The sequence below is a fragment of the Panthera uncia genome, chromosome C2 (genome assembly GCF_023721935.1).
Source record: "Panthera uncia isolate 11264 chromosome C2, Puncia_PCG_1.0, whole genome shotgun sequence".
Classification (NCBI taxonomy): Eukaryota; Metazoa; Chordata; class Mammalia; order Carnivora; family Felidae; genus Panthera; species Panthera uncia.
Window position 1 is genome coordinate 114,500,941 of NC_064810.1, and position 17,344 is coordinate 114,518,284.

The 17,344-nt window shown below is 35.5% G+C and overlaps 1 long non-coding RNA gene across 1 annotated transcript in view; it reads right to left on the bottom strand.

Moving 5' to 3' along the window:
- LOC125921247 (uncharacterized) overlaps window positions 1-17,344 on the bottom strand; it is a 156,080-nt gene that overhangs the window by 12,865 nt on the left and 125,871 nt on the right. The gene's annotated exons all lie outside the window — the stretch shown is intronic.

The following is a 17,344-nucleotide window of genomic DNA, read 5'->3' on the forward strand; positions in this document are numbered from 1 at the left end:
AAGAAAAATGCATCACACTTTTGCCTTTTAATTCTAGGCATTCATTCATTTGCCATATTCATCTAATACAACCTTATTTGAAAAAACAGAATATGCAGATATTAAATTTTTAATTATAAACATAACTGATAATTTAAATCTTATTTTCTTTCCATATTGATTAAACAGAAAAAAAATTGCTTTACCTTTCAACATGGACAGATGTATTTATTTTATGAATAATATATGGAGTATTAATTTCTTCACAGCCTCCCATGGCCAATTTAACTGTAAGATGAATCATATTAGCTGCCCTCTAATGAATGTACAAACTGTGGTATTCATGGGTTAATTTTCTAGGTCTTTGTTTCATTCATGTCTTTTTTAATTTTTTTACGTTTATTTCTTTCTGAGAGTCAGAAAGAGAGCATGAGTGGAAGAAGAACAGGAGGGAGGGAGACACAGAATCCAAACCAGGCTTCAGGCTCTAAGCTGTCAGCACAGAGCCCGATGTGGGGCTTGAACCCACAAACTATGAGACCATGACCTGAGCCAAAATTGGTTGTTTAACTGACTGAACCACCCAGGCGCCCCTCATCCGTGTCTTTTGTATGGTACAATATAAATTTTGTACATTGTAAAATATTAGTTTTTACTAGTTTTTGCTTAATGATTTCTTTCAGTCTCATAAAACATTGACAGATAACTAGAGAGTGTCAAAACTTAGATTGTTTTGTACTGAAAGATTTTCTTTAAACGAAATTAAAATTGCTGAATATATTAAAGCTCTAATACTCATGCTATTATGTTGGTAATGTTCCATATTTCATAAAAAGTGTATATATGATTAATTAGTTCTTGAATTATATCAAGAGCACATGTCGCCAGTTTGTTCACTGACTGAATAATTGAGACATTGGCTGGGAGGTTAGATTTATCTTTTTACTCTCAAGCTCTGTATGAAATAAGTAAAAATCTGATTACATTTTATTCTTTATCACTAACTTTTTGCCTCCCCCTCCTCTTTCCTTCTTCCTCCTCCTCCTACTTTTCTTTATTCTCCTCCTCCTTCCCTTTTTTCATACATCCCCCCCCCGTTTTTAATTTGTACCATTTACAGTAAGGAAAATAGCACCTCTGTATCCACTTAGTGTTTGTCAGTACACCTTGACAAATACCTGTACTATTATTTTTTTAAGTTTATTTATTTATTTTGAGAGAGAGAATGAGAGAGTGGCGGAGAGGGAGAGAGAGAGAACTCCGAGCAGGTTCCACACTGTCAATGCTGAACACGACCCAGGGCTTGAACTCTTGAACTCTGTGAGATCACAACCTGAGCCAAAACCAAGAGCCAGACACTTAACTGACTGAGCCACCGAGGTGCCCCAACACCTGTACTGTTTTTTTTTAAGTTTATTTATTTTGAGAGAGGAGCCTGCAGGAGGGGAAGAGAGAGAGAGGGAGTGAGAGAGTGAGAATCCCAAGCAGGTTCTACACTGTCAGTGCAGAGCCCGACGTGGGGCTTGAACTCACGAATCATGAGATCATGATTTGAGCCGAAATCAAGAGTCAGGTGCTCAACTGACTGAGCCACCCATGGGACCCCACCTGTAATATTTTTACTCTTGGTCTCTTAAGTATGGAGTAATCCCTATTGGATTATCATTATTGCTTCCGTGCTCTGTGTAAAGAGTTTGTTTGTTCAGGGGTCCTGGGTGGCTCAGTCGGTTAAGTGTCCGACTTCGGTTCAGATCATGATCTCACGGTCCGTGAGTTCGAGGCCCGCATCGGGCTCTGTGCTGACAGCTCAGAGCCTGGAGCCCGCTTCAGATTCTGTGTCTCCCTCTCTCTCTGACCCTCCCTCGTTCATGCTCTGTCTCTCTCTGTCTCAAAAATAAATAAACATTAAAAGAATATTTAAAAAAAAGAGTTTGTTCATACAGCTGTATTTTAACTAGATGAAAGTTAAGAACAAATTTTAATAATTAAAATGCATTTAAATAAATTTAATGTCCCCAAAGTTTGGAGATTTTATTGCTATTTTCGATGGAGCCATATAAAATTGTTAATGCAAGTTTTTATAAAGATATATTATTAAAGCTTTAAATTTCCATCGAAAAATTAAATGAATACAGAAGTATATAAAGAAAAATGTCATAGCTCTCTGCTTATCATCTTTAAATGTTCACACAGAAGGCAGTACTGATAAGTATACACTTCCATAATTTTTAAATATATATATAGACATATCCATGCAAAAACAAACACATAAATATATTTTTTAAGGAAAACTGGATCATAAAATACAGACTGTTTTAAAACCAGATTTTTAAAATGAATACTTTTCCAAGGATATCTGTATTTTTAAAATTATTTTAAAATTATGTGCTTAGGCAAGTATTTTAGGTATAATAAGTGACATAGATACGACATTCATATTATTGACATTATATTTTTTTCATCTTTAACTACAAAATGGAGGAGCAAAGCAAAAACAAAAACCTAAGCATGGTTCAGGTGAAATTTGATTAAGTTGCAATAGGTGATTTATTTGAAATTCCAGAATTTGTTATTTTGGGGGCTTAGATTTTTTCATCTGACAAACATGCATGAGGTGAGAAGACATCGGTCTGGTTGATGTCTGATAACCTGTAAAGATAGCACTTTATAATTCCATAATACAGGTTACACACACAATTAACAGCAGTGGTGATCGCAATAGTGGAATAAATTGTAAATTGTATTGTGTTCATTAAAAGATTTTAATATAATCTTAATGTTACCCAGAGTAGCTATATTCTGAATAAAATAGAACTTTTTCTTTCATATACAATTCTAAGTTGTGCGGTAGCTTAGTCATCAAAGTTGTCAGAAATTTAGGCTCCTTCCATTTTGTTGTTCTGCCATCCTGAACAGTAGCTCCCATCTCATGGCCCGAAAAGGTTGTTGTGGCTCCTACGGTCATGGCCACCTTCTAGCCAGCCAGATGAATAAGATGGCAAATGAAATGCTGTCTCACACCCTTTAAAAGCAGGGGTGCCTGGGTGGCTCAGTCGGTTAAGATTCCAACTTTGGCTCAGGTCATGATCTGACGGTTTCATGAGTTTGAGCCCCACATCAGGCTCTGTGCATTGATTGCACAGAGAGTGCTTAGGAATCTCTCTCCTCTCTCTCTCCTCTCTCTCTCTCTCTCTCTCTCTCTCCCTCTCTCTCTCTCTCTGACTCTTCCCCGCTGGCACTCTCTCTGTCTCTCCCAAATAAATAATAACAGAATTTTTTAAAAATTTTAAAAAATAAGCATTGTCGAGAATTTGCATACCCATCTAATCTATTCCATTAGCCAGACCTTTATCACCTGGTTATACCTAACCCCAGGCAAAGCTGGGATACAAGCTGGGATTCTATGTGTTTAGCAAAAAAATGTTACTGCATTGAAAATTATAGGAAGGGATATGGGGGACAAATAATATTTCTGTCACATATTGACACTGTCATGAAGAGTTTGAAAAAGGTTTTGAAATGCTTTATCTTACTTGATAAGGAGGACCAGGGGTGGCCCAAGATGGATGCTTTAATATTCATGACATCTATGATTTTATAAAGAAAAATGATGTGTCTAAGAGATTCTTGGATTAGAAATTAGCTTATCCTCTTTCACCCTGGCAATTTATCTCTCATGTCAATTATAATTTGACTGTTTCCATCCTTTGTGTATGCCACCACTCCCCCACTGCCATTAGTAGAAAGAGTGTAATTGTAACAGTAGAATTGTCCTGTCTTTCCTATTCCCCTTGGTTAAATCACTTAACTTTATTTTATCGGAGTTTTTCCACCTGTTAAATTCTGAGCACAATGAGTGTGCTATTTCTGTGGATATGCCTAGAAAACTATTACGTAGAAAAAAGTAAAGACAATTACAAATATTAAGAAATTTGATAGATGTCATGGTTAAAGGAAATAATTATAACCACCAGTTATTTATTGCCTACTATGAACCAGACACTCTCTTAGATCCTTTAAATATATCTTGTTTCATTTAGTCTCTACAACAACCAACCATATACTTCATTTCATATTTTCTCTATTTTACATTTGAGGGAACTGAGGCTCAAGACAGGTCACATGATTTACCTACAATGTCACTTTCACCATGCTCAGGCTTTCCTATGTCAAGCTTTTGGGGGTTTTATTCTTTTATGCTTTTGAACAAAAGACTAAAATATCCTTCTGAATTCATTTACTGTAGTGAGCTACTATATGAAATTATGTCAGATACTCTCACAAGTATCTGACATAATAACTCCATTGTGTGTAATAACTAAATAGTTCTAAGACTGACAATATTTTCTAAGACAGATGATATTAAAATCAAATACTTTGGTTCTTTCTCCTGAAGGTCATCCCTGTCACGCTATTTTTGTCCTCATTTAATGACTGACAAGTGATGCTGCTTAAAGTCCACTGCACTCATCATTAACTTGAATTGTCATCTATCTTAGTCCAGCCCTTTGTGAAATCAGCATTGAAACCCAAGGATAGCTCGGCATGTGCTTGCTCTGGTTGAGTGAACGTTGGGGCCTATAAAGACATGGAGGTTGAATTCTCATTTCGGTATATCACCTTGTAAGGTGGGCAATGTGCGCTGACATGGAAACCCAGAGACGGTTTCATCATGGCTAATGACAGTGTACCTAGCTGGTAGGTAATTGCAGGCCTTCAGCCTACAGTACTCCACTCTTCATGAGACTAATGTTTATTCGGAACAATAAATATAAGGTCTATGACACCTTTAAAGTTATGCTTAAATGTGTTCTGGCCACTGATGAATGACGGTAGCTGTTTCATGCCTTGCTAAACATACCTGGTTTTTCACAAGCAGTAGGTTCTGAAAGGAGAAGCATTGACAGTGAGTGCTAGAAAAGTACACATACTAATTTTGTAAAATCTAGCTCAGACTGGTGTCCACTTCTTCAGGGGATGACATTAATAGTTTTGTGATCCCATCTTGACTCTCATAAACGCTGAGCAGATGGGGGTGGGGGTGTCGTCTCTACATCCAAATCTGCACTCTGCTTGAGCTTTGTTTCTGACAAGAAAGCTAAAGAATGTGGCTCTCCAGCCCTTTTGGAGACAGTGTGAGATAATGTACCTTTAAAAATTCCTTTTCTGGGGCGCCTGGGTGACTCAGTCGGTCAAGTGTGGGACTCTTGATTTTGGCTCAGGTCATGATCTCCCAGTGGTGAGATCAAGGACTGTGTCAGGCTCTGAGCTGGGCACGGAGCCTGCTTAAGATTCTCTCTTGCCCTCTGCCCCTCCCCCACTTGCATGCACATGTGTGCTCTTTCTCTCCAAAAAAAATTCCCTTTTCCGTCTAAATTAATCACAATGGACTTTATTGTTTGCAACTAAGAACCCTGAAGCTACATCCATGAAACCTGATTAAAAGTTCAGAAAGTGAGATTCATCCATTCATTGGATCGGATGTTTGCTGTTTCCATTTATTAATTCTCTTGGCCCTTCCTGAGTAAATAATTGTCTTATTTAAGATATTTTTTGAGCACCAACTGTATGTATGCCTTTTTATTAGTTCTTGGGGGGGGGTGTTTAAAAATAAATACATTAGACAGGGATCCTATCTGCAAGGAATTTGTACCAAGTTGATTCAACCATGCTAGAAAACACAAAGTGGCAAGTGCTATGGGAAGAAGTACAGAGAAATACTTTGCAATGAAGAATCAGAGGAGAGAGAGTGATTTGGTACAGCAAGAGAGTCACCTCCTTCAGAGAAAAGATGGCATAGGATATGGGACTAAAAGTTTGGAAAAATTGGGGCAGGAAGATCAAGAGATAGGTATCTCTTGGGTAGAGAAGGCATGAAGGAGAGAAAATATGTGACATATATGAGCAACAGGCATACTTAATTTTAATGCAGCATGAATGGACCAAAAAAGGAACAAAACAGGAAAGGCCAGATCACAGAGCTTTTAGCTTATGCCCTGGCATTTTGACTTTAATTTGTCGACCAGCGAGAATTCTTGAAGGATTTTGATGAGGGAGCATTTTGAGAAGGTATTATTTTATATATTTATCGGCTTAACTGACATGTAATTCACATATCATTCATCAACTTAAAATGTGAAATTCAGTTTTTGGGTGTTCATGATGTTTTGTAGTTTTCACGCTATAGATTTGGCACTTTTGTTAAATTTTTCTTAAGTATTTTATTTTTTGATGGTATTATTAATGAAATTGTTTTCTTAATTTCAATTTTGGATTGTTTAAGTGTATAGGAATACAATGGCCTTGAAATGAATTAAAGACCTGAATGTGAGACCTGAAACCAGAAAACTCCTAAAAGACAATGCAGTAAGCTCCCTGACATCAGTTTTGGCAATGGTTTTTTTGTTTGTTTGTTTGTTTTTGTTTCTTTGTTTTTTGGGTTTTTTTTTAATTTAACACCAAAAAGAAAGGCAACAAAAGCAAAATCAAGAAATGGGACTATATTAAACTACAAAACATCTGCACAGTGAATGAAACCATCAACAAAATGAAAAGGTAAACTATTGAATGGGTGAAAATATTTGCAAATCATATTATCTGATTAGAGGCTAATACCCCCAAAATATAAAGAACTCATACAACTTAGTAGCACAAAACAAACAATTAAAAAATGAAAAGATCTAAACATTTTTCTGAAGACATACAAATGGACAATAGGAACATGAAAGGATGCTCAATATCATAAATCATCAGGGAAATGCAAATCAAAACCATCATGAGATATCACCTCATACCTGCTAAAATAACTGTTATCAAAAAGAAATAACAAATAAAATATTAGCAAAGGTGTAGAGAAAAGGGAACCCTTGTGCACTGTTTGTAGGAATGTGAATTGGTGCAGCCACTAGGAGAACAGTATGCAGATCCCTCAAAAAATTAAAAGCAAAACTACCATATGATTCTGCAGTTCCACTTCTGAGTATTCATCCAAAGAAAACGAAAACACCAACTAAAAAAGATATATGTACCCCCATGTGTACTGCAGCACTATTTACACTAACCAAGATACTGGAAGCAACCCAAGTGTCCATCGTTGGATAAATGCATAAAGAAATGGAATATTATTCAACCATAAAAAAGGAAATCTCAGAGAATAAATTTTAAAAGTACTCATTGCAAGAAAAAAAATTGTAACTATGTATGGCAGAGGATGTTAACTGGATTTGTTGTGGTGATCATTTCGTAATATATATAAACAATGCATCATTACATTGTACACCCGAAACTAATATAATGTTACATGTCAGTTATATCGAAAGAAGAAGGAAAGAAAGAAAGAAAGAAAGAAAGAAAGAAAGAGAAAAGAAAAAAGGAAAGAAGAAGAAAGAAAAGAAAAAAAAAAGAAAAAAGAAATGACAGGAAGGAAGGAAGGAAGGAAGGAAGGAAGGGAATTTTGCCATTTGAGACATGATGGATGGATCTTGAGGGCATTAAGCTAAATGAAATAGGCAAAACAGAGAAAGACAAATACTGTACAATCTTGCTTATATGTGGTCTAAAACAAACAAACAAACAAACAAACAGCAACAAAACACTGAGCTTACAGATACAGAGAACAGATGGCCAGAGGTGAGGTGAAGGAGATGGAGGACAAAATAGGTGAAGGAAGTTAAACTTCCAGCTATAAGATAAATCAGTAATAGGAACATAATGTACAACATGGTAACTATAGTTAATACGGTATGGCATTTTTGAAAGTTGCTAAGGGAGTAGATTTTAAAAGATTTTATCATAAGGGGGGGGGAAATGCAATGGATTTATCTGCATTCATCTTGTATCTTGAAACCTTGCTGAACTCATTTGTTAGTGAATAGATTTTTAGTGCTTTCCTTAGCATTATCTACAGATAAGATCTTGTCATCTGCAAATAGAGATGTTTTTATTTCTTCCTTTCCAATACGATTTCTTTCTTTCTTTTTCTTGCCAATGGCTCGGGCGAAACTTCCAGTAAAAGACTGACTGGAAGTAGCAAGAATAAACCTGCTGGTCATGTTTTTCACCATTAAGCTTGATGTTAGCTGTTCATTATTCATAGATGACATTTCTTAGGTTGAGGAAGTTCTCTTCTTTTCTTAGTTTTTAGAGTACTTTTATTATGAAGGCCATCCCAATATCTGTATATGCAAGGGACTGGAAACTGAAGATACTGAAGATGTTATGCAAAAATCAAGGCAAAAGGTGATGATGGTCTAAGTTAGATCATAAAATACAGCATAGCCATAGATGAGAGGGATATTGAAGAGATGCAAATGTTAAGTACTGGCGACTAAGTTGATAAGGGTGAAGTGCAGAGGGAGGTGCCCATGTGGGCATCTGAGGGCGTTCAACACGACAGAATATGGTTAAGAAGAGCCTGGGTTAAAATCTCCGCTTGACTCTCACAATTATGTGATCTTATAGCCAAGCAACCAAGCCTCTTTGTGGCCTCATTTCCTTGGCTATACAAATGCTGATAACAAGAACTGCCTCACAGATTTTCTGTGAATATTAAATGCATCCTAATATGTAAGTCTTAAACAATGCCTGGCTCTGAGTGTTACCTGCAATTATCATTATTTCAAAAGAATCTATTTGTCCCCATAGTTTATGAACAAATACAAACGTATAGTCACCACATCAATATTTTCCAGCCAAAAAGTGGACATAGAAATAATTTTCTACTCACAGTGAAATGAAAAATGCATTGACTTTATTGGTGTAAAGTATTATTTATCAGAGGTGAGGTTGAGAACACATCTTTTGAAATGACATGTTCACATTTTCAGGGCAACAGGTTTTTTTTCTCTATTCAAAACCTTGACTATTAATGAGAAGACGGCACAAAATACTCAGAAATGTTTAGAAATAGGTATCCAACTAATATATGCAAAATTTGTCTTTAGAGAGTAAAAATGCATATTAAATAAATCCAGTGAAACACAACCATAGCTAAATTGTCTCACACACAGACCTGCTAAACAAAAGGAATAAAATGTCTCGTCTCTAGGAAACTACTGCAGTTAATCAAGCCTTAACATATTTTATTCTTGAACTTTTCTTTTATCCAAGTCCAGAATAACACCTAATTAGAACATAGAAAATAGTGATACCATGGATTATTTTATCTAAAATGGCTACATTTAATCATTATCTCAACTTCTATGTTCATATACCTGCTCCATAGTGTAGAGTAATTCCTTAATAAATATATTTGAACATTATTCCAAAATCACAATTTAAGAAATGGACTAAAGAAAGCCTATAATGCCCAGAAGAAATATGGTGCCATATAAAATAAGATTCAGGTCACATATTTATACTTCGCGTTGATAAGAGTATAACTTGTTTCCATCCCAAACTAATAGGGATTAAAACCTTAACAAATGTTTTCCTCAATAGGTCCAACTTCTCTCTTTCTAATCAGACTCTTAAATGTCGCCAATTTTAGGGGCGCCTGGGTGGCGCAGTCGGTTAAGCGTCCGACTTCAGCCAGGTCACAATCTCGCGGTCCGTGAGGTTCAAGCCCCGCGTCAGGCTCTGGGCTGATGGCTCGGAGCCTGGAGCCTGTTTCCGATTCTGTGTCTCCCTCTCTCTCTGCCCCTCCCCCATTCATGCTCTGTCTCTCTCTGTCCCAAAAATAAATAAAAAACGTTGAAAAAAAAAATTAAAAAAAAATGTCGCCAATTTTAAACTAGTTTGGAAAATTTGAATAAATAAAATAGCATATTAAATGAAATTGTTTATGCAATGTACTTTTTATCTAATGATGTTGCATCTGAAAAAAAATACATATCATAGAATATATGATACAATTATACTGCTTCAAATTCCAAAATATACTCAATAAAATTTTACCACAGGAATACTGAGAATAAAGAATAAGTGAACACTACTATTAGAAACAATGGAAATAAAATAATTCAACTTTCTACAAGCAGTTTAGATTTAGGTTTCAAGAACTTAATAAAGGATGCATTAAAAAATAAGACCTCTATATTTCAGAGTCTGTATTAGAAAAATAATCAGAGACATTGACAATGACATAAGTTGAAAACGGCCTAGAAATTACAAAATAAAAAAGAATATTTTATGTATTTATAACAAATATCCTTTAAATATACTCATTTGTAACTAACTATAACATATAAAAGTTGGAATTCGCCTATACAGTGAACTTTTGAACAATGTGGGGTTTGGGGCACTAATCCTCTACACAGATCTATGTATAACTTTGATTCCCAAAAACTGAACTACTGATAGTCTACTGTTGACTGGAAGGCTCTAGTGATAATATAAATAGTCAATTAACACATATTTTGTGTTATATGTATTATGCACTGTATTCTTACAATAAAGCTAGAGAAAAGAAAATGTTATTAAGGAAATCATAAGGAAAGAGAATATACAGTATACATAATACTATACTATATTTATTTTAAAAAAATCCACAAATAAGTGGGCCCATGCAATTCAAACCTGTGCTGTTTAAGGGCCAACTGTATATTCCAAAATAGAGACATAATAGTACAACAATAGGATGAAATATTTAGCAACTATTCAATAATGGTTTAAAGACATTTCACTGACTTATGAAATAATTCACTATATAAAGTAAAAAGGAGACACAAAACTCTAAATATTTCCTGTTTTAATTTATAACATTCATATATATTTATCTGCATGTTTTCTCAGTTATGGTTAGCTATAAGAAATCTTTTTTCTCTGAGGCCCGGGACTCCTGAAGCAAATGTGACATTATAACGCAAAGTTTTTAGTCACTAGATAGTCAACTAAAGAATTTCAAGCCCAGAAGGCTTAAATATTACATTGATTTAGCAATTTGGTTACGGCATAACTAGTTAACTTTAAAGACCAGTACAAGTTTAGAAATGTAAAAATGTTGACTGGCTTTTAGCTTTGTTGTAGGAGGCCCAGGGGATTGTTGTTGCTCTGGAATCCATAGCTCCTGGACCACCTTAGATGTGATCAAGGAGTCCATCTCCATTGCCTTGCCACTCTTGACTAATGTAAGAACTAAATCCACCTGCCGCCATAAAATGGAAGGCCCCATGACCATCTTTCTATAACAATAAAAAGTAAAATGATCTGCACTGGATACTGGACTCAAGACACCACCCTTATACCTAGACCTGCTGATAAAAATGTAGCTCTTCCTTCAGTCAAACAAGAACAGATAATTGTAGGGTTCCCTCTACTCGCTTTTCTGTGCCAATAGCAAAAAGGCCTGCATTAGTCAGTTTGGGCTATGATAACAAAATACCATACTGGGGGGCTTTAAACAAATAGACGTTTCTTAAATTTTAATCTTAAACAATAAAAAATTTCTTAGAGTCCTGTGGGCTGGAAAGACCAAGATCAAGGTGCCAACTTGGTCAAGTTCTTAGTGAAGGCTCTCTTCTCGACTTGCAGACAGAGTCACCTTTTCATTGTGTCCTCACTTGGCAGTGAAACAGAAAGAGAGCTAGTCTCTTCCTTTTCTGATAAGGACACTAACCCCATCATGAGGACCCCACCCTCATAACGTCATCTAAATCTAATTACCTCCCCAAACCCCACCTCCAAATATTATCACATTAGGGGCCAGGGCTTCAAAATATAAATTTTGAGGAGACACAAGCCTTCAGTCCATAATACTAGGGCTCTTTTAGTTCTTCCCTAACGTGTGTCAGAAAACTGAGAGCTGTCAGTAGGGGTTGTATGTTTCAATGATAGTCTGTGAGTTCATTGTAAAGACTCAGAAATTTTGAGAAGAATCTGCTTCTGATTGTACTTCTAGGCCTAAAAGTGTACGTCAGATAGGACATACAAACCTATAGATGGATGTACAAATAATAGAAAGAAATCATCAAATTTCTCTTGGAAGTGAAATTACAAGCAAAAATTTTCTCTTACACTTCCCAATTTTTAAATCTATTCTAATTTAAAAAGATAAGCATAGGGGCACGTGGATGGCGAAGTAGGTTAAGCATCCGACTGTTGACCTCAGCTCAGGTCATGATCTCACAGTATGTGAGTTCAAGCCCAGCATCGGGCTCTGGACTGATGGTGTGCAGCCTGCTTGGGATTCTGTCTCTCCTCTCTGCCCCTCCCCAGCTTGTGCTCTCTTGCTCTCTCTCTCTCTTTCTCAAAATAAATAAATAAACTTAATTTTTCACCAAAAAATAAAAAACTCATAAACTTAATCATAAAAATGTATAAATCCAATGACATAGTGCCTGTTCAGCCATTAAGGGCTGGAGATTAGACTTAGGCCTATAGTGAAATCATCCATGTTAAAGAAGGGATCCATTAAATAGATTATAAACATATTATTTTTTGTATTTTAGGTTCTGAAAACTTTACATGAAGGCACACTAAAAGGCACACCAGTTTACATCATGATAATGCTAAATCAACTCAGAATTCTGTCTTTGACAATGGCAATGAGGGTTACCTCATCCATCGTATAGTACCTCTAGCTTTACTTTCGGAGACCAAGTCCAACTGAAGTGAGACACATTAAAAGATGTGAGATGTGTCCGTGGCATTTACCTGTCATCATCTTTAATTCACTATCATTCCATATTTAAACACAAAGGTTTAAATTTACTTGCACTATGCTCAGATGAATAAAATAAAGTAGCTCCTTTATTATGTCTCTAAGTTACTTGACCTTTATCTTGAGCCTCCTGAACCTCAGAGGAGGGAAAAATCTTATTCAGTAAATCAAAGAGTCAGTTCAATGCAATAATGGAGAGAGTCACCTTAAGCAAAATGCTCAATTTGCTCATTCTACTTCTCTTTTCGTTTTCGTACCCAGGATGGCATCTGACACAGGAGAGAGACTTTGTACTGGAGGAGAAAATTCTCTGCTGTTGTTGTTAATCACTGCGGCATTTTCTGATTACTTTAGCTACCTCTCCCTTCTCCTTGCCTAGTGAGTGCTCACCTTGTTGTTATTTTTGGTTCCAGGGTAATGTTTTTTCTGGCCTTCCCATCTAGGCTTTGTCAGAGCCTGGTCTTTATCCTCAGTGACCCAGCCTTCTCTGCAATAATAGGTGACAGAAATCTCTCTAATGCTTCCCCACACCTTCTGTCTACACCATGGCCAAGATGTCCTCTCCTCAGCCTCTCCAGGGTCCTTGGAAGGCTCTGACAGCTGACTGTACACCGTGTCCCCAACATGAGACTGGAGTTCCATCCATACAAGACAAGAACTAGGTGAGTACAATACAGTTAAACATGAATCCATTTTTTCCTTAACAAAACTGAGATTCCAAATTTACTTGCCATGGAGCTGTTCTCCAAGGTCATGGAGGTGCAGGATTTGGTGGTAAGAATTGGGAGAAAGAAGAAACTAACATTAAAGAAGTATTCCCAAATTCTAACATTTATATGGAGCAAAGTGTCCTTCCCTTTTTCCCTCATTTTCTTTTTTTTTTAAATGTTATTTATTTATTTAGAGAGAGAGAGTGGGGAGAAGGGGCAGAGGGAGAGGGAGAGAGAGACTCCCAAGTAGGCTGTGTGCTGTCAGTGTGAGATCATGAGATCATGACCTGAGCCGAAATCAAGAGTCAGTCGCTTAACCAACTGAGCCACCCAGGCACCTCCCTTCATTTTCTTTTTAATGCACCTCCCTTCTCTAGACTAAAACTCCAAAACAAGAGAAAATCAGGATCTATTTGCCTAACCTCTCTCTCTCTGGCATCTTTTTTTCTTCTTATTCCTATGACTTTTATATTACTAAAAGGAACAAGAATCTCTTTGTAGAAGTTTTGTGCCATATTCTCCTACCATTTTCCTCCCAATCTCAATGCATCGCCGCACTATCAATCAACTAGGTACACCAGAAATCTAGGAATCATCCTTGACATTTCTTTTTTCTTCATTCCCCATATGTAATTCTACCAAGTAATTTTGGCTGATCCTTGTACGAATCTCTCAGCTTTATTCACACCTCCATTTCTTCTTCCCTCAATATCTTACTTCAAGTAATAATCCTCATCTTCTGCCTATTGCAGAAGTCTGTACTATTGCAGTAGTCTGCTAATTGCTCTTCCTGAAACTAATTTTTTTTAAGTATAGTTTAAACTATAACATGCAACGTTGTATTAGTTTCAGGGGGACAACATAGTTATTTGACAACTCTAAACATTGTGCTATGCTCACCACAAGTATAACTACCATCTGTCACCATATGCTTTTACATTACCATTGACTATATTCCCTATAGGGTACCATTTATCTCCATGACTTATTCATTCCATAACTGGAAGTCTTGCCTCCCACTCCCCTTCCCCATTTTGCCCATCCCCCCACCACCATTCCCTTTGGCAACCATCAGTTTCTTCTGTGTATTTATTGGTCTGTTTCTGCGTTTTGTTTATTCATTTGTTTTGGTTTTTAGTTTCCACATACAGGTGAAATCATATGGGATTTGTCTTTCTTTGTCTGACTTATATCACTTAGCATGACACACTCTAGGTCCATCTGTATTGTTGCAAATATACAATGGAATATTACTTTGCCATAAAAAAACAATGAAATCTTACCATTTCCTGCAACTATTTTTGCCTTCCACAAGTTGTATCTTGCAGCTTGATTGCTTTTTAAAAACTTCTTGCTCTCTAAGGCTTTCCCTACCTAATTCCTGTCTCACCTCATACTATTTATTTCTTGACTCTCTATGCTGACCCATATTGACTTTTGATGCATCATGAATCATTTTCTTCATTGTTCCTGATTCACTCTAACTCATTCTTCAGATCTGAGCTCAAATATAATTTCTTCAAGGAAGGCTTTCTTGAATTTGTTGGACTAGATGAGGTTCCTTTACTATAGATCATTAGAATATTTTTTCATAGCACAAAATAGTTTGTAATTATATTAGGTAATATATTTCTTTGATAGCTGATATACTGTAAGTTCTACAGTGGTAGGGATCATACCCATTTGGGTTTTTATTATTATATGTATTACTATATTTTTATTAGTCCTAACATTTTTTAGAATAACTGGAATATAATGGTATTTAATAACTTGGTTAAATAAATTAGATGATACATGATTTTGAATTTGGATGTGGAATATAAGTAATATGAAGTCAAAGATGATTGTAAGTATAGAAGGCTTGTACACATGATGTTCCTGTGTCAGATATTAAATATTTTGCTTCCCCAGTCATAAATATTAGAGAAAATATTTTTATGCTGATCTCCACTGAGTTATAATTGACATTATATATAAGATATTTCGAGGTTTATCATGAGCTTTATGTCATTAAAACTGAAATTAAGCACTTTCATGTGTATGTGTGTATGTACACACATATAGAGTAGCTGGGCCATAAATATTTAATTATCTAGAAGTACTTCAAATGCTATGACATAAATATATACATGATCAATCCCATATTCCACGTGATATTAAAATAAATAGTCTAGAATTTTCTGTATATGCTGTGTATATTATCAGTGAATCTCAAAAATAAAAATGATTATATGCAGTAATATAATTGATTTATTACCACTAATTATTTCAGTGATAACTTCAAAGTGCTTGAAGAGATTCAAATTATTATATGAAACACCAATTAAAATAGATTTGACAGCTGATAATAAACCCTTCTTTGATTATCTTCACCAAATTTTATGATAAATTTGCACTTTTTAATAGTGATACTGGGAAGAGACTGAGTGGTAAAAATAATTTTTGTAAATGACTCTAAGATTTTATTACCATACCATTTTCAATATCGTAAGAATATGTTAGTTTTAATTTGGTCTGAGATTAAAATACAACGCATGATTTTTTGAAGAGTTTCCCCAGTAACTGTAAGTGAGAAGTATTCCCATTTTATAAGGCTATTAAAATGTTGAATCTGCTAATTTTAAAAAATATGGATGGGTATATTTCCCAAACTCTAGGAAGGCAAAGACCATGTCACACAGCATAAATTTCAGTTTTATCACTACTTAAAACATATCATTTGAAAACTTTCCAAATTATCATTAAAATTTATATTTAAGATATTAAAATCCACCTGAGCAAAACTGGTAGTATTTCATTTTACACACACACACACACACACACACACACACACACCAAACTAAACAGACTGTATGATATTAAAATTGACCTGAGGATATTTTTCATTTCCAAATTAGATTCAGATGAACCTTTCTTTTTTTTCAGGAGTGCTCCCATTTATATATTTTAAAAGGTTACACATAACTCTTACATAAGTAAGGATATGAAGTTTGCCTTCTTAGAAAGTGTTTTTCCCATTAAAAAACAAACCAAAAAACAGATGCACCATTGTCTGTTTCACAGTCAGAGCCAATCTGAAATGGCTGATGCTAGCTCAGGGAAGTCATAAAGAGATCAAATGACTTCTGGGCCAATGGAAAGCCCTACTGTCTAAGTGCTTTTCAGGCCAATTTGAAGAAGTAATTAGACTTACTGGAAGCTTGTGTGAATAATGCTGCAAGTACAATTATGAATGCCCAGACATACTGCGTTCAATATAGAAGACCCTGTCTACTGATTCTGATGGGACAGATGCAAAATTCAAGACTTTGATATTAGAAAGAGTAAAATGATGGTGATGTTATGATATATTAAAAATTGTGGTTCATTTCCAGAATTAGTTGTCATTAGGTGAAAAGCCAGCTATTTGTCAGTTCAAATATAAATATGCTGTCCTCCTATCTGTCTTTAGCATTCAGCTTTTCTTGTTTTAAATGTATACAAATGACTGTAAATCTAAGGAGTTTACAGATAACAATAGAAAAGGCTTCTAAGAACTGAAAATCAATAAACACATGGCAATTGCAGGCCATTGTAATGTAATTAGGGGATGTTGTGTGGATGCCTCTGAAGTGCCTATAAATGAATGTGACTTCAGTACTGCTGCCAAATGAGTCCAATGTCCCACAAATGAACTGAAAACAAAGTGCCTGGAACACTGTATCTGCAGTGTCACTTTAAGATGACTGCTGTGCTGTATTACTGCAGTGATTTGCTGGAAATAGCATGGCATATATATATACCCAGATACTGTATTTAAGCCTCATCTTATTCTAATGAAAAAACATGTTCACCATTCATGAGAGTCTGTATGTCACCAGAGTCAGTATTCAGCATGACTGAAAAAGATGGAAAAATGCTTTATTCAATGTATGACTAGAAGCCGATTCTGACAATATTAAAATGTTCATTACGAAGTTGTAATAATAAAGCAAAAAGAATATAGAATATAGTCGGTTTCTATTGATTTCAAACGTGCAATAATAGTCAATATTCAATACTCGGATGCTTTCTAGGG